The sequence below is a fragment of the Triticum aestivum genome, chromosome 3B (assembly GCF_018294505.1).
Source record: "Triticum aestivum cultivar Chinese Spring chromosome 3B, IWGSC CS RefSeq v2.1, whole genome shotgun sequence".
Lineage (NCBI taxonomy): Eukaryota > Viridiplantae > Streptophyta > Magnoliopsida > Poales > Poaceae > Triticum > Triticum aestivum.
The window spans coordinates 778,437,386-778,461,166 of NC_057801.1; the positions used below are offsets into that span (position 1 = coordinate 778,437,386).

Consider the following 23,781-nt stretch of genomic DNA (forward strand, 5'->3'; position numbering starts at 1 on the left):
CCAATGCGTGGTAGTAGCTGGTCATGGATCACAAACACAGAACTCAGTTCCTGAGGACGGCTGCAATGAGACAACCCACCATGTACTCCTACATGGCCTCTCACCGCTACCTTTACCAAATCGTGTTCACACACTTAGCTCACACACAGTAGGACATGTTCACACACCTCCAATTCATCCCCGATGAATCAGACCTGACTCAACTCTAAGCAGTAGAAGGCATGACAAACAAGCATGAATGAGTAGGCACATCAGGGCTCAAACAACTCCTACTCATTCTAGTGGGTTTCATCTATTTACTGTGGCAATGACAGGTCATGCAGAGGAAAGGGGTTCAACTACCGCAGCATGTAACAGATGAATCGTTGTTGTCCTAATGCAGTAAAAGAGAGCAGGAGCGAGAGAGTGGGATTGTATCGGAATGAACAAGGGGGTTTTGCTTGCCTGGCACTTCTGAAGATAATATAGCTCTTCATCGGTGTCATTGATCACATCGTCGGAACCACGTCTATCGAGAGGGGACAACACCGACAAACAAGGAAGAAACACAATCAATGCAATGCAACAATATGATGCATGATCATGACATGGCAATATGTTGTGGTTTGTGCTAATGCAGCTAAGACCAGATTAAATGAAGTTGGTTTGAACCAAGGGTTCAAATTCAAACTCCATATGTGGTTATTTAAATGCCATTCATACCATTTGTCCTAAACAGTAGTAATAAGTTGTTCTAACATGCATGAAAATGGTACAGATGGATAGATTGGATTTTTCTGATAATTTTTCATATATAAATTATTTCATTTGGAGTTACGGTTGAATTTCTATGATTTTTAGAAGTTTATACTATTTTCTGGAATTTGCTAAAAAGAATAAATCCAGAAAATGATTTATGGCGTCAGCACCACGTCATTGTGACGTCAGCAGGTCAACAGGCCGGTCCGGGTCAAACCTGACGTGTGGGGTCCACACGTCAGTGACACAGCTAATTAAACATGGGTTATTGCTAATCTAATTAAAAGATTAGGGCTCCGGGGCCCACTGTCAGTGTCATAGGTGGGGGGGGTGTTAGTGCTAACTAACTCCTGGCCAGTGGGGTTCACCTGCCAGGCCGGCGAGGTCGTCGCCGGGGACCACATGACACGGCGGTGTCCGGGTTACAGGCCACGGGGGCGGCGGCTAAGGGCACCGGGGCGTAGCCCGGGCTCTCGCGCATCCAGGGGAGGTGACGGGAGGACGCGGGGTCGCTGGAGCTCGCCGGAGCGGAGCTCGGGGCGACGGCCGAAACACGGCTCCGGGCGGGATGTGGCTGCAGGGCACGGCAGGGGCTGCGGAGGGCCTCTACGGCCTCCTGGCGTCACCAGGAGCACGGTGACGTGCGCGGGAGCGGCTGGCTCGGGTTCTGGTCACGGTGGCGCCATGGACGGCGGCGAGGTGCTCGCGGATTCGACAGGTAGCAGGCTACGGCGTGCAAGCAAAGGAACGGAGAGGGGGAAACGGACGGTGAGCTCACGTGGATCCCGTAGAGGTGGACGGCGAGCTCGGGGAAGGCCGAACGGCGATGAATTTGACGGCGGCGATCCGCGGCACCGACGAGGAGGACGACGTCGAGGGCAGCTCTGCAGGGCATCCCGGCTTGCGTGAGTCGTCATAGAGGTCGGGGACGGCAGCGCGGAGCTAATGGGCTCGTCGGAGGGGCGAGGCAGTGGCGGTGGCAGCGGCTATGGTGAACGGCGGCGACGATCTCCGTTCGGTCGCGGGAGGGAGAGAACGAGGGAGAGAAGGGAAAGGAACGAGAGAGAGTGAGAGAGGTGCGGGGCGTCTCCGTGGCGCATCCAGAAGAGCCGGGGCATCGCGGTGGAAGCAGGAGCTGGCGCGCGCGGGGCGACCACACGCCCTGCCTACTGGCGTGAGGAGGAAGACGACAGAGGAGGCTGCGGTGGCGGGCTGGGCCGGCTTTGGTGGGCTGCACAGGTAGGTGCCCAGGTAAGCGTTCTCTCTCTCTTTTCTAAATTGTTTCTGTTTTCTATTTTCTGTAATTGTGTTTGGCTTTAATAAAAATGCCAGGGTATTTCCAAAAATCATGAAACTGCTCAATGTCACTGTTTGGAATATTACCAACAACAAACATTTCAGTTTGTGATTATTTGAGCATTTAAAATATTATTTAGCAATTAAATGCCCAAATGCAAATAACATATGATTTAATTAAAAAAATCCAGAATGGCCTAGAAAAATGTGCACCATTTTTGGGAAAGGTTCTAGACTAATCCAAAAATGATGAACTTTTCTGAAGGGCATTTTGGGTTCATTGAGAATATTTTTATTTGAACCTAGTTGATTTGATGTGGTGCTACGGTTTGAGCAACCCCCATTTCAACTTTCAAATAAATTAGACATGATGCAACAACCAAGCTAGTCCTAGTGCATAGCAAGGCTAGGGGTGTGACAGAAGGGGAGTCCGGCAATACCAGCACGGATCCGAATACATCCCGAGATTCCGAACTATCAGACATAGTCGGAGGTTCTACCACCGAAATACCATCGTCAGCCACGAAATAATGCCTGTCATCGCCTCATGGACTGAACCTTTCTTGGCCTACCTAAATAGGCAGGAGCTCTCTGAAGACCAAAATGAAGCACACTGCATTGTCCGGCGCTCTAAAGCTTACAAAGTCCATGAAGGAAATCTCTATAAGAAAAGTACTATCGGAGTGCTCCAAAGGTGCATCTCCGAAGAGGAAGGGTGGCAGCTCTTGGTTGAAATCCACACCGGACTCGGCGGGCACCACGCTGCGGCTCGAGCTCTAGTAAGCAAGGCCTTCCATACAGGTTTCTATTGGCTGACGGCCCGAGCAGACGCACATGACCTTGTCCAACACCGTGTTGGTTGCCAGCTCTTCGCCAATCAGAGCCATATGCCCCCTACTGCTCTCCAAACAATCCCCATAACCTGGCCCTTTGCGGTCTGGGGGTTGGATATGGTTGGACCCCTAAAAGGGGGAAGCCATAAGAAAAAAATACTTATTGGTCATGGTTGACAAATTCACCAAATGGATAGAAGCCAAACCAGTGAAAACGGCTGAATCCGGATCAGTCATAGACTTTATGTCCGGGGTCATACACCGATACGGTGTCCCCCACAGCATCATCACCGATAATGGCTCGAATTTCACGGCCGATGAGGTGAAATCTTGGTGCGGCAAAATGGGCATTAAGCTCGACTATGCTTCCGTCTACCATCCTCAAACAAATGGCCAGGTCGAACGGGCAAATGGTCTTATTATGAGCGGCATCAAACCCAGACTAGTGCGATCCTTGACAGAGTCGGATACTCAGTGGGTCGAGGAGCTCGACTCCATACTCTGGGGGCTGCGGACCACGCCGAATCGCACCACCGGATACACACCCTTTTTATGGTGTACGGCGCGGAAGCAGTACTACCATGCGACATAATACATGATTCGCCACGCGTACGCATGTACGAAGAGAAGGAAGCCGAGTTAGATCGGCAGGATAATTTGGATGCCCTAGAGGAGGAGCACGATGTCGCTAAGGCCCGTTCCGCATTCTATCAGCAACAGGCTCGACGATACCAAAGCAGAGGAGTGCGGACCGAAACTTATAATATTGGCGAACTCGTTCTACGCTTACCAGAGAAGAAGAAGGGCAAGCTCAAACCCAAGTGGGAAGGCCCCTTCATCATCGACAAAGTTCTCACTGGAGGAGCGTACCGCCTACGTAATGCATCCAATAACAGACTCGAGCCGAACCCATGGAACGCGGACAGACTCCGGAGATTCTACGCCTAGTGCTGAACTCAGTGTTCGTCTCCTTAACCCTCCTTTTTTCAATTATGCTCCCTCCCTTTTTCCTTTCTCTATATCTTTCTTTTCACACAAGTATCTCATACAATACGGATTCCTGGATTACTCCGGCCGCACTATGTGTGTAAACTTTACCTGGGGGCTTCCTATACGAAAGCTTAATATAAATTACTTTAGGGGCTTCTTGCCCATCACACATGCATTTATTTTTCCATGTGTGCCTTTTCTTCACCATTATATGCATCGATATGACTTAAGACGTGGCAAGCTAGGTTGCCTGGCTCCTGTGTTTATGCCCTACGTTCCCGTTAATTCGGCTAGGGCATAAGGGGAGCACCTCTGCGATTGTTACTGCCGGTTGAGCCGGATATGTACCTCAGACTGGGTGAAGCCGAAAGCTAGTTTCCTTAAGAGAATATTCGGTCGGTGAACAAAAGATGTCTTCGTTTATTATAACTTTAATCCCCAGAAGTTTTGTGTCCTGCGCTTTGGTTCGCAGTCCGGACATGTGCCTTGACACATGCTTACCCAGGGAAAGGAACCCTTAACGGAACTATTCTCCCTGGAAGATGTTTCTTGCTAACCATGCAATATAACATAACTAGTTGGGTACTTGTCTGTTCAAGCACTTATGACCCCTACGCCTGGTCTCCACGCATACTCCGGTTTTGTATAACCGAGTGGGTATTCGGACACACCCCGGACTTTTAGGATCCGGGGGCTGAAGCGAAAAGGTCCGCCAAGACAAACGATTTTAATCCGGCTAGGGGGCTGAAGCATGTCCACAAGCCCCCCCCCCCATGCCCTTCGGCAGGGAGCTTGATGGCCACAAAGACCGTGCAATGCCCTGCATCACCTGCCGAGCTCGCTCATGCAGTTGTGAGAGGTCCTGCAGTAAATCACCTGCAGATGCGGGTATATCCTCCTCAGGGCAACCCGTCAGCATTCCTGTAAACATAACTTTTTCAATATGCTTCCTCACCGAACTATACAACAGTTCATTTAGGCACTTACGATAAATGCCGCGGCGAAGCCTTTTGTTCTCCTTCACGGAGTTCGCCAGCTGTGCACGGACGTCTTTTAATTCCACGTCCAGCCGAACATTGGCATCTTGGAGCACATTCTTATCATGCTTCACTTGCGTCAGGATGCGCTCACCGGCCTTTAGTTGCCTCTGGAGATGCGACTCTTCCTCCCCGCCGCCCTCCGGATTTACTCCGGGGTTGTCTACAGAACTCTCTGTTAAGTTTGTCATTCTAGACGGTTGCCAATTGGTGCATTTTCATAATAATTCAGATAAATATTACCATAGGAGGCCTTCCGGGATTCCTCTAGCTTGGCAACTGTGGCACTCAGCTGAGTCTTGCACTCCTCTAGCTCCCGAGCCAATTGCTCATTCTTATCAACAAGAATCTATGCATGAATTGATACTTAAAACTGTTGTTTCAACCGTTTCAAGTCTCACGGGCTACTACTATATATATGCTCTTCAAGCTTTCTTACCCGTATATCTTTGGTATACTGGACTGTCGCCCGGGCAAGTCCGCTTTGAGCAGCTCGGATGTATGCGTCTCCCGAATTAAAGGCATTAAACGCCTCTTCGGAGAAGATGTTGTTGCGAAGCACGACCCGTCGACGCCGATGATCCATGGCGCTCTCTACCTCCAAATTGGTGGCGGAGAGCATATCTGCGTCCTCTGTCGGAGGACTATGCGGCGTCGGCCCTACGTCCGTCTCCTCTCTTGAAATTGGTCTTGGAGCCCGACTGGTGGAGGCGTGGTTGGCAGGATCTCCAGATACAGTCCGGAAACTCCTCTTTCTGCCAAAATGTACGAAGGACGCTGTTATACTTCAGACGACAACAAAATTGCATGACAGGTTGTTTTCTCACCTCTGTAGAGGCATGTCGGTTCTAATCGCCTTCCTCTTGAGCCTATCCGATCCAGACGGCTGTGGCTGACGGGTCCCTAGGGGCTCGGCCCTGCGCTCCGAACGTCGCTTCTGCAAAAGCACGACATATTGGGGATAAGGTGTGACATCAGGAGAGAATTCTCTTTGGAGGATCGAGTTTTTGGCTTGGCTTACATGCGACGAGGGTAACAGTCCGGGATAATCGGCAGTAATAGCCACTGGGGCGCCGTCATGGCTCGCTCGATAAAATATCCCGTCGACAAGCTCCAGGGCCGCATCCGGGTGTTCTTCGAGTCCTGGATCCAGGGCCTTTTCGGGGTCCTCTGGCTGCGGAGAAGGGCTGGTAATTCCTTCCACGTCCTTCCTCAGTTCCTGATTGGAAATATCAACGCAGGTGAACTTTAGCAAAGAATGCCACAATGAGTGAAGCGATAAAATAAATAATGACTCACCTAGTTTGGGGGATTGTACATGGAGAATCCGTCTCGCGGTTTGATATGGAGGAATTCCTCCTCTTCTTCTTTGTATAGCTCGGACAGTATCCTTGTCAGAGCGGTGGGGGAGTCCAGACCCTTTCGGTCGCAGCGGGTGGCATCGTTAGTCCCGTTGTAGTGCCACATGGGATTGCTCCGATATTGAAGCGGCTGCACTCCCCGCATTATACATATTGCCATCACCTCGACTATCGTCAGTCCGGATTTGGCCAGTAACTTTATCCTGTTCATCAGGAAATTTACTTCCCTATAATCCTCTTCTTGGGGGCCTCGGGGGTGCCAGCTTAGACGCGCCCTCGGCGGGGAGTTACTGAACTTGGGGAGTCCTGTCCGTATTGAATCCGGAAGAGGAGCGTCGTCAATATAAAACCACTCTGAAGCCCAGTTGTCTGGAGCCTTCTTGGGAGTACCGGAAAGGTATCCGGTCTCAGCAATAAGCCATACTTCGGCCCCGCCCACTTGACATAGGGATTCTCCCTGGTTGCGGGGGACAAGGCAGAACAACTTCTTCCACAATCCGAAATGAGCCTCACAGCCTAGGAATAGCTCACAAAGGGCGACGTACCCTGCTATATGCAGTATGGAGGCTGGGGTAAGATTGTGCAGCTGGAGGCCGTAGAACTCCAGAAGCCCGCGAAGGAATGGATGAATAGGAAACCCGACGCCCCTTAACAGATGCGGAATTAAGCATATTCACTTCTCTGGAGATGGATTGGGGGATCTCCCCGCTTGTTCTCCGCCGTTATAGGTGGCCACTCCGGCTCGCACAGGGACCATGAATGCCGGCGGGAGGAGCCCTTGGGTTTGTAACTTTACCAAGCGGCTATGAGAAACTGAACACTCTCCCCAATCTCCCGGCTTGGGGCAAGGGGAGCGAGCAGAAGAGTTGCGACGATTGGCCATGCTGGAATGGCTTTTTCTAGGCGCTCTATTGGATGCTTGATCAAGGAGGGAGAGTGAGGTTTGGATCTGGGAATCCCCATCTCTTCAAATAGGCGGCTAGCCCGAAGGACCAAGGGTGGCAAATGCAAAAATGCCTCGACTCCTAACATTCATTCGACACGTGGAAATGGTCATTATAGATACACAGAAGCCGAGGAGTATAACATTGATGAAGACGCCGGACACTGTTCATCGTGATGGGAACCTTGGAGTATTCGGAGGAGGAACCCGCCTTGCAATGCCGAAGACAAGACTGCGCGCCGGACTCATCGTCATTGAAGTCTGGTTCAGGGGCTACTGAGGGAGTCCTGGATAAGGGGGTATCCGGACAGCCGGACTATATACATCGTCCGGACTATAGAAGCGTCAAGATACAAGACTCAAGACTTCGGCTCGTGTCCGGACGGGACTCTCCTTTGCGTGGAAGACAAGCTTGGCAATCCGAATATTATATTTCCTTCCTTGTAACCGACTCCATGTAAACCCTAACTCTCCAATGTCTATATAAACCGGAGAGGATGGTCCTTAGAAGGCCGATCACAATTACAATCATACCATCATAGGCTAGCTCATAGGGTTTAGCCTCTACGATCTCGTGGTAGATCCACTCTTGTATTCCACATATCTTCAATATTAATCAAGCATGAAATAGGGTTCTACCTCCATCGAGAGGGCCCTAACCTGGGTAAATATTGTGTCCCTCGCTTCCTGTTACGATCAGCCTAAGACGCACAGATCGGGACCCCCTACCCGAGATCCGCCGGTTTTGACACCGACAGTGTGAACTCCCTGCCAATTGATTTCCTTGTTCGACATACCAATGCATGTGTAGGTACGTGCTCTTCCAAGAGATTAGAAAAGTGCACATCAGAATGAACTATGACGGAAAATTGTTTATCAAATGGTGGGTGCTTCCTTCCCATGCAATCAAGCCACAGAATTTTTTTAAACACTTGAATACACTAGGAATTTCGATGTATATTGCAACATCGATCTGGACCATACTATCACAAAATTAGACGGGTCCAAATTAATTTCATGTACTAAAAGGACCCTAGAAATATGTACATCATCAAAATTGAGAAGTTTCAATACACTCATACCAAAATAATAATCAAACTTTCAGTAACTAGGGGAGGAGCCACTCTACCATCTATGGAAATGAACCCAGCTGTTCATTTCTATCATAACCAAAGAAATGTCTTCATAAAGAAAGGTAAGTGATGTACATCAAAACACTACCCATTTCTTACAGTGCATGCATCCGAATTCATCAAATTAAGTGATTACCCGACTTGCTCATTTGTTAGTGCTCTATCTCTACCGGGTCTTGAAGTCCCTTTTGTGTTGAATTGGGTGCTGTTACATAATTCTTCGAGCTTAAAATTGGTTTCTTAGTCATGGATCATTTAGAAGAAATATGCATTAGTTGTAATCAGTCATGTACTCTCTCATATGGGGATGAGCCACACCCACACTTCGGTCTAGCTTCGTAACTATTCCTAGGATATTGTCGTGTCATTCAGCAAGGATTACCGTTGTAGTATTAGTAACAAAAGCTCCTTTTCCGGACAAAAAAAAACTAGTTCGTAAGATGTAATACCATTGAAATCTATGACAATATGTAAACAATTTTCTGATAAACATATGAATTTTCAAGTTTCAACCCAATTATTAAGGACGGCAACTAAAATATTGTAGGAAGCTTGGCAAAATATCATGTATCACCCACAAAGGTAACTTGTCAGCCTCCTCCGCAACCAAGACAACCTTTCCCATCGATGCAATGCTGACGATGGTAGCTACAGGGGATGTGTTCCTCAATACCTCACATTCCTAGAAAGTGGCGCACATCCAACTAATTCCTAATACACTACTAGGAAAAGGGCTATAGATGATTTGGACACTAATGGCGCACCAGACATGTGGTGCGCCACTACTATATACTAATGACGCACCATGTGTTGGGCATAACTTTTGCATAACTTTTGCATAACTTTTGTAAAATGGGCATAACTTTTGCATACTAACTCGAATGAAAAAGTTTTTTATATGAAAAATCATCTACTCGAAAAGTTACATCCGAATTTAACCAGGGGAACCCCGTTAAACATTTTTGAAATCCTCAAAAACCTAACAGAAAAAGTTACGGGGCTTTTAAGATCTGGAGGCAAAAAAATCAAAAATTTTCAAACTTACTAGTGGGGCACAGTTTGCTAGGTGCGCCACTAATAACAGAAAAAAAATTAGTTTTGATTTTTTTTCTTTCAAAATATGATACGTAATATGAACAGAAGTTTGAAATAATTTTTCAAAATTTTATCACAATCATGAACATGAACAAAGTCCTAAACATCAACAAGGTTTAATAGGATTGATATGCTAGATATATCAACAAGTGCTTGTGAAGTGAGCTGGTGCTGGGGTTGGATAGAACTTTGAAGTTAAGCGGGCTTTGGCTGGAGTAGTGTGAGGATGGGTGACCTTTCGGGAAGTTTGTCCAGAGATTAAGCATATTGACCCAAGATTAAGCCATAGTGACTCAAGATTAAGGAAAAAATAAAAAAATTGAATTTTTTTTTGAAAAAAAATTGTTACTAATGGCGCACTACAGGTGTGCCATTAGTATCTGGTATACTAATGGCGCATCAGTGGTGCGCCATTAGTAAAAAATACTAGTGGCATGGTACTAGTGGCGCACCAGTAGTGCGCCATTAGTAGGCAAAATTGGTGCGCCACTAGTAGGCCTTTTCCTAGTAGTGAATCGACATTGTTCTCTCTGGATTCTCAAGTCTGTCTTTATAAAGCAAAGCTAATATAGGCATGAAGCTGGTACTTATGGTAGGTGCCTGTTGAGACAGATCAACCCAAACTTATGCCCATATATCTGTGACATCTTAACAACCATAGATGCACTTCAATCGAGTTAGAATCTGCTCCAATTGTATACTATCTGCACCCAATCAAAATATATAAATGAGATATCTCATAAATGGCATGAATGAGGCATGAGAAATGAGTGGGATATATCGTGTCTGGTTGTTATCACAGTCGTGGTGGTGTCACTATTGTGGTTTGTGGATTGTATGTATCTACCTTACACGAGAAAAAAAAGACAATCACTTTTGCTACTGCATCATCAAAAGTCCATGTAAAAAAACTCTTTATATAATTGTGCCAGCTACATGAAAAGTATTATCAAGCAAACTTGACAAAGTGTACTACCTCAGATCACATGATTATGCAAGAAGGTTGAGTTTTGCTGCAAAGAGTGTACTCACGAAAAAAGTGTATTAATTGGATCATAGCAGTAACCACATGAACACACAAACGATACATACAAGATGAAGGGTTTGGTGTATTCCAACATGAAGTGTTCATGGAGTTGGGTGTGATATGTGGTGATGTCGCTATTGTGCTGTGTGGGTTGTACTCCCTCCGTCTCAAAATTCTCGTCTTAGATTTGTCTAAATACGGATGTATCAAGTCACTTCTTAGTATTAGATACATCCGTATCAAGACAAATCTATGACAAGAGTTTTGGGACGGAGGGAGTACGTATCTACCCTATAGTTTGAAGACATTTGAAAACACATCCCTTGCAATTTCCTATAACATTGTTGCTCCGGTTAGTGCAATACGTCCACAGAATAATAGAAAGTGCTAGTAGGATATGAACTTCTAGCAACAACTGGGATGGACGATGTAGCAGTAGGCGAAATGGAAGCATTCAGTAATTTGCCATGGAACTACGGAAGACACATACGTGATGGCTAAACTTGGATAGTTGGATTGCGATGGTACATCATAATTCTTCTGGATGGTGACCGGGAGAATCATGGTACGAAGAGTGGTGCATCTCACTCGAAGAATTGGCAGACATAGCATGGCCGAGCAAGGCTAGCTAGGACCGTTTAGTCTCTCCTACAGGGTGATAGTAGAAACATTAGTTGCACACAGTCAAAGATTGAGAGCAGTTACTATTTTTGTTGTGTGATATCTTAACCAGGATAACTAGACAACATTGGTTCTTTCTGGGAGCCAGCGCCCTACGTAAGTTTCAGTTCACCAGTCAGTAGCTGATCAGCAGTATCCAGCCTTTTGCACTTGCTCGTCACAAGTGTGGCACATCCAGACCTACAAAACGTGAAGTAGGGGCGGGGCAGCATCGGCATAATCATCTCAGGAAATTGCAACGAAACAAAAAAGAATCCAACGTGGTTGGAGCCAACGCGGCTTGTGTCTAAAGTTGACGAACGACAAGAGTGTCAGCTGCATGAAGCGCCTGATGTTTCTGGCAAGTTCAAACTGATCTCACCACAAGCTGGCAGTCCCACAGATGCAATCGATGTGTTCCCGGAGCCTCCCATTTCAAAGAAAGGTTGCACACTCTAATGTAATGGAGACTCGAGTGCTTCCCTAATAATTATGGGCGCATTCCAAGTTTTGAAATAAGGCAACTCCCATTCAGAATTGTACTATTGACTTATTGTATGATTGCAGTCACCTAAGACGAAGCTCATATATATCTTGAGATAGGGGAGAAGGAAGCTTGTCAAGAAAGAATCTCAGGAAAAAAATTAGTGTTGTGGACTTGCACTAAAAGTGGTCTCGCATTCACGTTGTAGCATAATTTTCTTTTCTCTTTTAGTCTGTGGATGGCATGTACCTCAAAACAAATCTCACTCCACTTTCTTCTTTTAATGAATCTTGCTAATTGTTATGTCCTAAAGCATGAGTTAATTTTATTCCAAAAGTTGAATGCTACATATCGTGAATGATCACCAACGTTCTTTCTTTTTTCATTAATATCATATTGCAACCATCCCTTCCTCTCCTAGTCATTGCTTCACTATAGTCAGTCGTACTCAATGTCTTTGGTGTCAAAATGGTGATGTGGTTATGGCATCATCTAATGTATCTTGTTCTCGTAGATCAGTAGAAAGGCCTTGTGTTTGTCCCTTCTGCATGCTACCAGAACTAAAGCAACACTTAAGTAAAACAGGTTGAATGTTCAAATTTTCTGTCGTAAATAGTCGAAAGAAGCAACATTTTCGTAAAAATAGAAAGGCATGTACATCTAGATACCTCACATTTCTCGTGCAGTACATGCATCCAACTTTGCCCAACTAACCTACTATGCTCATTTGTGAGTACTCTATCTCTACTTGTCTGGTGAGATTTGTTTTGCAGCACATACTCACAATTGATGCCCAACTAACCTACTTTGATTCATCACTATCACAAAAACTACATCTTTTAGAACTCGTGTAGGAGTATGTGCTTTACCATGGGAAATTTGGAACTGCATAAATGATTTGGTTTTTAACGGAACAACAAATATTCACTTCTTGTAGGTTACCTTTAGGGCCACTACACTCATTCGTATGTGGTCGCTACTCACTCCGACGGAGGCCAGGGAGCATTTGATTACTGGATCTATCCGATGGGAGACGGTTGCACGGGCTATCTTCAACCGGTTTGGATGGCGCTCATGTAATAGGATAGGTGTTTAGTTTCCTATCTGTCTCTTGCCTGCCGGTGTGGCTGTCTTGTTTCTGCTTTCGTGCTCTTTGTTGAGCACCTGTTCTTTTGTTGGAGACTACGAGACTTTTGTTGAACCTTTTACTTTTCAATAATATGGCCGTATGCATCTATCTGATGCATAGGCCGGGGCAAACCCCCTTTTCGAAAAAAAAATCTCTACTTGTCTGGACTCCCTACGTGTTCTTTTGTGCTTCTAAATATCCCCACTAGTTAAAAAAGTAGACATCTTTTAATTGACATAGTTTCAAGATGTAACCTTAGTGTATAATGCCAATCAAAACAACAAAATCACGAAAACACACACACACACACACACACACACACACACACACACACACACACACACACACACACACACACACACACACACACACACACACACACACACACACACACAATAGCATACTTCAGCTTCCATCTGCTTCCAGCCCCTGGACTACGTTGAATCTGGGTTCAGCTACTTCAAGTCTTGGCGCTGGAACTGCTGCCACAACAAGTGGAGAAAGTAGGATCTAAGCTTCAACAGATGATGTGCTCCCGAGTGCCTTCCATTCCCAACTCACTCTATGCGTCCAAATGCTAGTCAGTACTAAGTTTGCTCATATCAGACCAGTCTCTCTTTTCCCCCAAATCACAGTTTTATTCGTGTTGGATTGAGTGCTACTGCTATTGTACTGTCTACTGGCCTAAAGGAGCTAAGTTGGGTAAGAGGAAATAGAAGAAGAGACTATATACAATGATTGTAGACATGTATGAAACGAGCTTTATGAGGGCGACATCAATGTTTAATGAATGGTTGGTGGGCATACTATCACATTTTCTTCAAAGTTTGATACTACCGACAAACAACACAACATCTAAGGTTGTAAATTTATCATGTGTTCCACACTGTACATTTGTATAATACTTGGAGTATTATTGAATGCATTTTGATAATATGAAAGCCACATATATAATCGTCAACCATCTAATCCAACAGTTTAAAAAATATATGCATACTACAACTACGAAATTTTAGAATAAAGCCCACAATGGGAGATGCAGGTTGCGTGAATAAATTGACACAATGCAAGGGGCTTTCCCTCTTTTTCGAAGGAAAAATGAGAGGTGAGAGTAACTAGTTTCATGAATTCCTCAAAGGAAAATGTCTAGCATTGTGAGCCTGTGCACGAAGCACTGTAGTTCACGGTCGTTTTTCATATATGTTGTTCCTTTTTTGTGTGCATGCCTTGCATGTTAACCTTTATTTCCCGTTCCCAATTCTTCATTGTTAGGTCTTGTTTATTAGAAGAAAATGACTTAATTACGCCTGAATAGCTATGTTCCTAGTGGAAAATACTACAATCCATGTCAACGACAACTACTTGTTTTCTCTCTCTTTTCTATTTCATCTCATTTTGCAGCTGCCATACCTTTCCATCTTTGTCGTTGCTTTGTTTCAGCCGTCCCATCCTCCATGTCTTATGGATGGCATTGGTGAAGGTTGTAGCCTTGCGTGTTGTACCTTCTTATGATCGTGGATGAGCATGAGAAGATAGGCCTTCTAACTGTCCCTGGAGTGTGCTACAATGAGTAAAGCAACGTCGTCAAAGCAAGGCAAAACATTGTCCATGCATCCAACTTCACCCAATTAACCTACATTCCCATTTGTTAGTGTTCTATCTCTCATCTTGACTGCCTTCTAGCTAGTCTGGGGTGCTACTACATATTCCCGCAGTTCAAAAAGTGATGCTTTTTAAATGATGTGGTTTTCAAGACGTAACTTTTACCACTAGTTTTATGGTAGTATGTGTGTATACTATCAACGAAAACTATAACACTATAAAAGTAACTTGTGAGACAAATCTATAAATAGAAAATTTCAAGTTTCAACCAAAATATCAAAGACAATGAGAGAAATAGAAGCTCTAAATAAAGAAATTCTAATTATGTTAAATTGCACCAATCTACCATCAATTTTACATATCATTAACTAAGAATAACTCATGCAAGAAAGCGAATAACAATGCACATCCAACTTTTGACCAAAGGAAAAGAATGAAAAGATAAGGTTTTTTTATTGATGTATGTAGTCAATCCCCCTTGGGGCGCTCCCATTATATTCATAATCCTGTTTGAATTAGAGCTTAACCCCACCATGCAACATGCATGTTCCTCGTGCCGGTGGATCTACGGATCCGGCACGCTTTCGTGCTCCAGGAAGGGATGTCGTGGTGGAGGCGGCGGTTACGCTGTGGGGATTTTGCCCCCCCCCCCACTCCGTCTTCATGGCAAAAGGGTTTGCTCTGGCTTTGTTGTGGAGCTCATGTGGAGGGTGTAGCGGCGGATTTGTGTGTGGCGTCGGGAGCGCCTGCTGCCTGTTTAGGATGTGGTTCTACGCCGGCAGGTATGACACAGGGTCTGTTTGACATCTACGGCTTTGACATCTTCGACATATCCTATGTTTTCTTCCTTAGGGCGCTATCCCATCAGGGCCTTTGCCTTCATGACTTGCCGACCGCCAAAACAAAGAAGGTCAGCCCGGCTTCAGTGACGAAGGGGCGGCAGCGGCGCACCATCAGCATGATCCGGTGGAAGATGATAGTTGGTTCCCCATGTCTATGTCATAAATTATTTCTTTAAAAGAGGTTCTTTGTAATGTCTAAAGCTGATGAATAGAAGTGAGGGTTTTTTCACAAATTAAATAAATTCCAGCATCATATCCAACTGACTGCACAAATAAATGTAGTCATGGTTTAATAGTTTGACTGCACTCGTTCGATGAAGAGCTTTTGTATGGAAACAATATGACAGACACATTCATATCGCGTCAGGCGATTCATGGATGCCTGAACCCCTCACGATGGGTGAGTTGAAGAGTAGCATTGTTGAGCATATGAATCCATTCCTACTGTGCGCCCGCCGGTTGAGGGCAGAACAATGTGAAAATCTGTCACAACGCTGGACGCTGACACTCAAGCGTGATGTGGTGCCTCAGCAGATGCAGTCATGCAGATTCAGTGTAGTGGTGGCATTCAAACTTTTATCTCTAACGTAGTTGACTTTACAACTACGTATTCCATGTCACAAGAAGATGGAAATCTGGTCGTCAATGGGTGGAAGATCATTCATCAGAACTACTGCTGCAAGGAAGGCGACAAGTTGAGCATTGTGCTCCACCATGGACAACAAGGGCCGGTCCTCTTCACGCGTATCATATTTAGGTGGGAGATTGACGAGTAGCTAGCTTGATGTGATTGGACGAGAATAGTGTTTGCTTGTGTTAAGCACTTCCTGTGTAGCATCCAAGGTTTTGGTTACCGAATGAGGGAATTTTACCAAGGGGGACTGGTAAATGTGGTTACCACGGTTACCGAGAAATACTGAGAATATTTTGAGTGAATTTTATAGTTAAATTTTGAATTCAAATAAGTGAATGAACGAATATTCGAACCCGAGACCTCTCGAAACAGGAAATAGGTTGCTACCAACATGCCAGAACCAACTCTCATGGCATTAATTAGATACTACGTACTTTACTGTAAATCGATTGTTTAAATTCAAAATTTTCAAAAAATGATATTTTTTGCCCGGTATGGCGATTTACCGAGGGGCACCGAAATATGCGGTAACCATGGGAAATCTTGAAATTTCGACCGGTAACCAAAACCTTGGTAGCATCTGCCATGCATGTTTGGCTGTGTCTTAAGTACTTCGGCGTGTGTGAGTACTTTTGTGTTGTTAAGTATAATAAGTAGCAACATATTTATTTGTTAACTCCAGTCGATGTTCGTGAGTACTTCTAATTATTGTTTGAAGTCGATGTTAAATTCATTAATATGATTCTTATTTGCTTGCATTGCCTCAATTAATAAAAATATATACAACCAAAGCAAATTTTGCTACAGAACTAGTGCACATAGTTAGCAGCGCTCACGGAGCTGAGAAAACGCTACTAGAACCGGACAAGTTGGCTGTGTTCATGTGAAAACGCTGCTGAGGTGGTTACTACTAGCAGCATCTAGCTGTATCGTAGTAGCAGTGTGGTAGTAGCAGCCCTCCCGCTGGACGCTGCTAGAGGCCAGTTCCGAACACTGCTAACGAGGGGGTCCTGTATTAGTGACGGAACACACTTCTACAAACAATGCAAGTATTTGTTTGGCGGTTTGGGGAATGAAGAAATATTATAGTCGTCCTTACTGAAGTGCTTATATGTATATCTACAAGATGAACTAGGCGCGCGAGTCTATTTACCTCTCAAGCTCCGAGATCGACGAGTGAGGCTGGGAAGATGTATTCTCCTTGACCAGCTCAGCAGTCATTGAGTATCTCGTGCTCCTGTCGAAGACATAGGCTGGTTGGTCCGTGGACAGAGACTGTGTCGCTGCATGACAGCGATGGACGACATGGATTGCCGGTCCGTGGGGTTCTGTTTGACAGACAGCACCCCAATATTTGAACTCACACTCCAACAGCTTTGTGCCCCTTATATGTCTTCTTGGGTTTACACCTTCCAGGTCCATCCGTGCCTTGAACCATGTGCACTCACAGCCGAAAGTCTTCTGTCTGGCGACAAGCCTCGGCGGCCAAGCAAGACAAATCACGATCGAGTCCTCGAGGAGTTTTCCTTGGTCTACTCTCCATTCTGGTTATCGTTATCAGTATAGTGCCCATCCGTGGCAATATATATGGAGCCCTCCTAATTCCACAGCACAAGCAAACACATTTCTTCCAGATGTGTCTCATTCCCTTCATGCATCCACAACTCGTGTTTCCCCCTCTTTTGCTTGGGTCTTTAATCTCTTAATCAATCGAGTTGGCTGCAGGTTCTAGCTAGCCAGTTAATTGACTAGAAACATAGACGGCAGCAACATTCGACAGCTCGATATGTACTCCGTATTTAACTACAACATACTTGGAGTAAATTACCTGGTAGGTATGTCCGTATGTGGGCTAGTAATGGATGCGAGAGCATTTGTTCCTGCACTATACTATCTGCCATGTGTACCCGTTACTATTTTAAAGAATGCTGGAGTACCAGTCTCCTGGGCATCCGCGCCATCGTGTGTCTTCCGCGCGCCTCTAGATTCACCAATCATTCTTGATAAAGCAGTTTATGTAGGCATGAGGTTGGTATTCAAGCTGGAAGACTGCCGAGGCAGTGGACTGCCATACTTTAAAACAGGCCAGGTCATATTTGTAAAGTTTAGTGGGCCAACAAGACCATACTTTTTTAGTAAAAGTGACGTGTCAGCTACTTAACGTGTCGTACATGCACTTCAATCGTTTCAACAACAATGATGAGATTCTACTCAATGTTCTCTGCACCCAGTGAAATACATACTTGTGAATGACATGTTGCGGGGAATACTTGGTGCTTAGTTAGTCGCAGTGCGTGTGGTGTCGCAGGTGTGGTTTGTGGACTGTCTGTATCTGCTTCGTCACCAAATTGTTCACTATGTAATAAAATCCATACGATCTCCCATCTACATGAAATATTTTCTCAAGCAAACTTTACAGCGCAGCAAATCGCATGATTAGGCAAATAGGCTGATTTTTGCTGCAACTGTACATACTTGCAAAAGAAAGTGTGTTCACGGGATAATATCAATAACTACAGGAACACATGGTCGTATTTACAAGATGAAGTGTTTGTTATGTTGCAGGTTAGTGGCTCGGATCTCGCAGAAACTTCACATTTTATCACGGGAAAAGGTGATACCTTCGATGCACAGGCAGATGTTCAGGTGGCTCTTGATAAAACAAAATTGTACAAGGATCAGAAGTGAGCAAAGTTATAGCAGCTAACACCAGCAAATATAATCAACATAAAAATACTTTAATGAAATTGAAAACAATGTATAAAAGTGCATAAATTATGGTGAAACAATCAATCTGACAATTATACATTTTTTGGCAATGCAAGTGCACATCAAGAAGAAGGAAATAAGGAGTCATGAAAATAGAATGTAGCTACTAAAGGGCAACTAGGGTTCACCCTATCTCCTATGGCCTTCGGCCATGGAGGTGAGGTGGATCATCCTTGCAGGCAAGAGGTCTCCTACTCCATTTTTTGGTCTCTTTTTGTGTCTGTTTAGGGTTTGCCTCCTGCTCAGGAAGACGAGGCAGCGGCGCTCCCTGGAGATCGAATAGGGTTCTTCTCGCTTCGAGCCCTTGCCTCCCGACGGGAAAACGAGGTGGGTGGTGTCGCACCTCGACGCCACGCAGCTGCTCGCCGAGAGGTACCTCCGTTGCGAGTACTTTGACGTCATCGATGTCGACTCATTCGGCAGCGAGGCCGAGTACATCCGGGCAGCGTTCCTGGCGCTCCAGATTGGGGGCCTTCTCTAGCTCACCTCCACCGATTGGCAGTCGGCGAGAGGTTATGGCGGAAAATGGTGAGCTCTTGCCGTACTTATTACTAGTAGCAGTTGGTATCCAGTTAAAACTCTGAAATTATTAAAATCAGATTAGGCTGACAAGTTTGCTCAGGTGTGCGCTTGTGACGCAGATTAGGCTGTACAAGTGTACTGTTGTCATCTTATGTATATCCTAAACACATACTTGTGAGATGTTGGCATTGTTGCTTGTTCTGTAATAAGATTATCCAATGTCAAACAGAATGCTTCCTTTTGTCCTGTACATTGGGCCAATTTTGCTTTGTATGTAATGTATACACTTGTTTTGTTATATATAACTAGTCGACAACTCGTGCATCCGCACGGTCTAGTCATTTTGAAAATAGATAAATAGTAAAGAATTAAAGAACTTTTGATGTTAATATATATATGGTAGGAATTTGAAACGTATGATAAATTGAAATGAAATTCGAGAATCTCCAAACTAATCTCCAAAAATTATTTTGCCAATATGAGATAATCAATCTGGAAACTGAAAGTAAAATATATATTATCAAGGAAAATTTAGAAGGAACCACAAGTTGAATTAAGAGAGAACACAATAGTAATACATGTTCAAGGTCATGAATGTTTGAACCTAGTTTTTTCGGTAATTATCCCAGAGAGGAAAGCATGGAATCGTGCATGGTTCTTATATATGAAAGACATCAAGGAATAGTAATTTTGTGTATGTTTAACTTGAAGGGTGTGGGTCAATAAAATTATTGGCTATGGATGAACATCATAAAAAAGTACTTATTAGATTACAACATAAACAGTCCGACCTATGTACATATACATATACACAATAAAATAACATTAATTAAGAAGAAATAACTTACTCAAAATATCTCTCTTCATACAGAAAGGTGTGAAAAGGGAAGTAGCATACAATAATAGCAAGATCTAATACACATGTGGATAATACCATTAAGATCACTCGCTAGGGAGGCTTTAGACTGGTTAGCTCTTATTAAGGTACCATTTGCTTTTCATGAGATCTATTCGCCTAGATAATGCAAAGGTTACATATAGAAAAAAAATCTTAATAAAAGCTAAGACAAAAAAACTTAGTTCATATGTTGTATGTAACAAAACCTGGATGAAATGCCGACCTTAACATGTTACCAAAAATCTTACAATAATACACAAATCAGATGACAAATTAATTTACATATATAGTACCATATATATGGAACCATGTAACATCCAATCAATGCAAAATCGAAGGTAAAGCTAGCTAAGCCAAACCGAACTGATACTTTTGGTAGTTCTTCCAATATGAGACATTTTGTTTGCAAGATTCGGAGCAAAAGGACTAATGTACATGAGCGCGCAAGAATCTAACAAATTTTATTTACAAAAGCAGTATCTTAGCCTTTTATCATGAAAATATATTATTTTATTCATCGAAGAAGAATTAGAATAAAATGTTGTGGCATTTACAGATATGACCCTTTTGCCAACATACTGGTTTTGTACAGACATAGGTAACAAAATCCTTATGAATCTCAGTATCATCGAGTGTGAGAATGACATGTTCATTGGACTTGCGAAAACACATAATTCAGGTTTGCACCATTGGTACGTAAAGCACGTAGTAGTAACCTAGTGTACATAGTTAACTTTTTTCTTATTTTGCGAATAGTGTACATAGTTAACTTAGAATAAAAAATATATATCATATTCATCTACTATAATTTGGCGTGAATGTACATCCTAGTCAGATTTTGACTATCCGTATTTCACTTGCAATGGCTTGACTGAAGAATATTTCAGAAATTTATTTTTATTTTGCGTGCACATACACATGGCTGCTTTAGCATATTCAGTTCAGAGAGGAGATTGTCACAATTACAATTTCTGAAAATTTCTTTGCTTATTTTCGATGTTGAAACTTGTAGCTCCTTTTAGTTAGACATTGGAGGCAGAAATCTATCCATGTGCATGACTGATGGTTCAGAACTTCAGATATATGTACGAAGATAATGCACGTAAAGAACATGGGAGAAAATTGATGGGTAGATAAGGAAGCGACCTGTCCACGACGGAGTTGCTCTGTTTCAGCATCATGCATGACTGATGGTTCAGATATGTATACGGAGATAATGCACGTAAAGAACATGGGAGACATTGATGGGTAGATGAGGAAGCAACCTGTCCACTCTGTTTCAACATTGATGCATTTGAAGCTTGCTTCTTCTTCCATGTTATATCTCTGCCGACCATTCTATAATCACCGGTCCATGCCAGGACACGCCCTATTTAGGTTTATTCCGGCCACGGGTTCTCTTATGTATAGAGGGTCATCTTTGGGGGTTGATGCTGAAGGCGATTTCACAAAAAACTACACACCTGCTGTCGCCACCCATAGTAACAGTTGGTGTTCCCCAATTAAACATGTCGAACAACATGCATATGTGCACATCTAGTCGATTCGTACTGATTCGTACTGAGCATGAAAATTTTGCACGGGTGCCTACTTTGTATCATGCTGGTACGTCAGTCGGGCGACCAACGCATAGAAGCATCCTAGGATGAGTTGTTCGCTGGCCAGACCATCTGATATGGACCTAAAATATACTGAACCACTTGGGCAGTGTGGACCTAGGAGGAGAGGAGAGCAGGACCAAATATCCTCTTTGGGCCATGGAAGAACAGGAGGGACACGGCGGCCATGAGTCGTATTTGTTTTTAGACCTAGAGTAGAAAGGGAGGAGTCTTGAGAGATTGGGAGGTGTTGAGATGTAGGAGCCCCGAAAGATTGGGTATTTCCCATTGGCTACTCGTCAAAACGGCTGTAGGATAGAGCATGACGTGTAATTATTGTTTTTTTACAAAAATAGCAAGCCGTGCAAGTAAGGTCTGATTTGGATTTTTTTTTAAAGCAAGACGTGTATGTTAGGTCTCATTTGGATTGTGTTACGTGTAGATTTTCCACCTTAAGAGTAACATAAATCGTGGGGCTAAGATAGATCAATCTTATATATCAACAGTTTAGTTAATTTTCATGATGTGGATTAACATGGAGCCTCGTATGATGCCTCCAATTTTTTTTAAAGACTCAATCAAGTCTGTTTGTAAACGCCAGCCACATAACATTTTCTTTCTCTTAGCTCACTGTATTCATACGGAGCATACGTTCTTCCAGTGCCATACCCAAATGAGATTGGTTTGCGGATGCATTTATGTGGGGCTGCCCGTGAAGCAGCTATGCTGGGATTGCACATAAAACCAGTATTCTCTTATTACGCGTACCACGGTCCAATTTTTCGAGCGATGGTACAGTTATGCCATGGAAAAGAAGATGGCATCAGGTTTGCTCAGTGCTCTTCTATTTCCAAATAACCCACAGCCAATTAGTATGTATAATGGAATGCTAAGTTACTGATGTCCCTTCTATTTCTGGCAGCAATTATGGTTTCATTTGTCATTGCAAGAGTTGCGGCCACTCTGAGACTTTTGGATTTGACGAATTGGGGCAGATTTCTTGCGGATGTGCAGATAGAACAGTAGGTATATTGAATCATGCGGCAGTAGTAAATAGGTAGTGACAAAATTGTCATAGTCAGACTATGTAACTACTTTAGTCGTGTAATGTGTTTTACTGAACTGATTTTAGGACTTGGATATTACTTTTCTTTTAGTGTTTTACTTCTTTTCCTTTTTTCGCATAGAGAAATGATATTACTTGAAGCTGATCAATATCCTGTTTTACTGATCAGTTAATCATTATTTCTACATAAGCTGATTACTGTACCAGAAAAAAATCTTATTAACCCATGTTTATAACTAAATACTTGACTGATGTTATGGTAGTATATAATTACCATTTTATTTTATAGGATGCCTCTTCAATAACAGTTGTAGGCCCACTTTGGACAGGTCCTCTCCATGATCGCTCTTCTATTACAGAAATGCTAAACTTGGCTGTAGAATGGGGATGGGCACACACAAGTGAGAATGGTGTCACTTTGGAAAAACTTCTTGACACCATGATTGAGGAGAGTGACCCAAGGTTACCGCCTGGATATATAAGACTCGATGAGGTATTTTGCAGTTGGAATATGTACATATTAGGATGTCTATAATGTACAATTGTTGAGTAAAGATAAGCTAAATTGGTTATTCATTGTCAGATTGCCAGCCGAGCAAAAGTTAACTCCCCACCGCTTGGTACTCTCATCCATTCAATGCAGAAGGTATGCAACTTCTGCATTTTGTTATATCAAGTATGATTAATTTGCTAAATCCTAAGGAATGACCAGGGTGCTTCATTTAGGTTCTTATATAACATAATTTTGCTCCCTTAATATCCTGTATGCAGTTCGGGAATATTCTGTTGCCATTTCATTTTGCGAAGTAGATGAGCAATGACTCTGAAAAATGTTATCATACTCTGAATGTGAACAGGAAGGTTATGCTGCTTGTAGATCTCACATAGGTGCCAACGCAGTCAAGACTAACAGTCTCATCAATCCTTGCATTGTGGTTGTACGGGAGATCCGAAATTTGCGATAACCGCCAACCTCACACTTCGAAGTTTGCTAACTGCAGAATATGTGTATTGTTAAACTGCACAAATTGTGGCTTTGCGCTCGAGTTCCTTGAATGTTCCAGGTGAACGTACGGTTCGAAAACCAGAAGAGTGCTCGCTCATCGACAATGGTCTTAAGCAGG

At 43.8% G+C, this 23,781-nt stretch overlaps 1 pseudogene; it reads left to right on the forward strand.

The window, feature by feature from the left end:
• Positions 1–18,724: 18,724 nt before the first annotated feature.
• Positions 18,725–23,622, forward strand: LOC123067879 (tRNA (guanine(26)-N(2))-dimethyltransferase-like; annotated as a pseudogene).
• Positions 23,623–23,781: the final 159 nt, after the last annotated feature.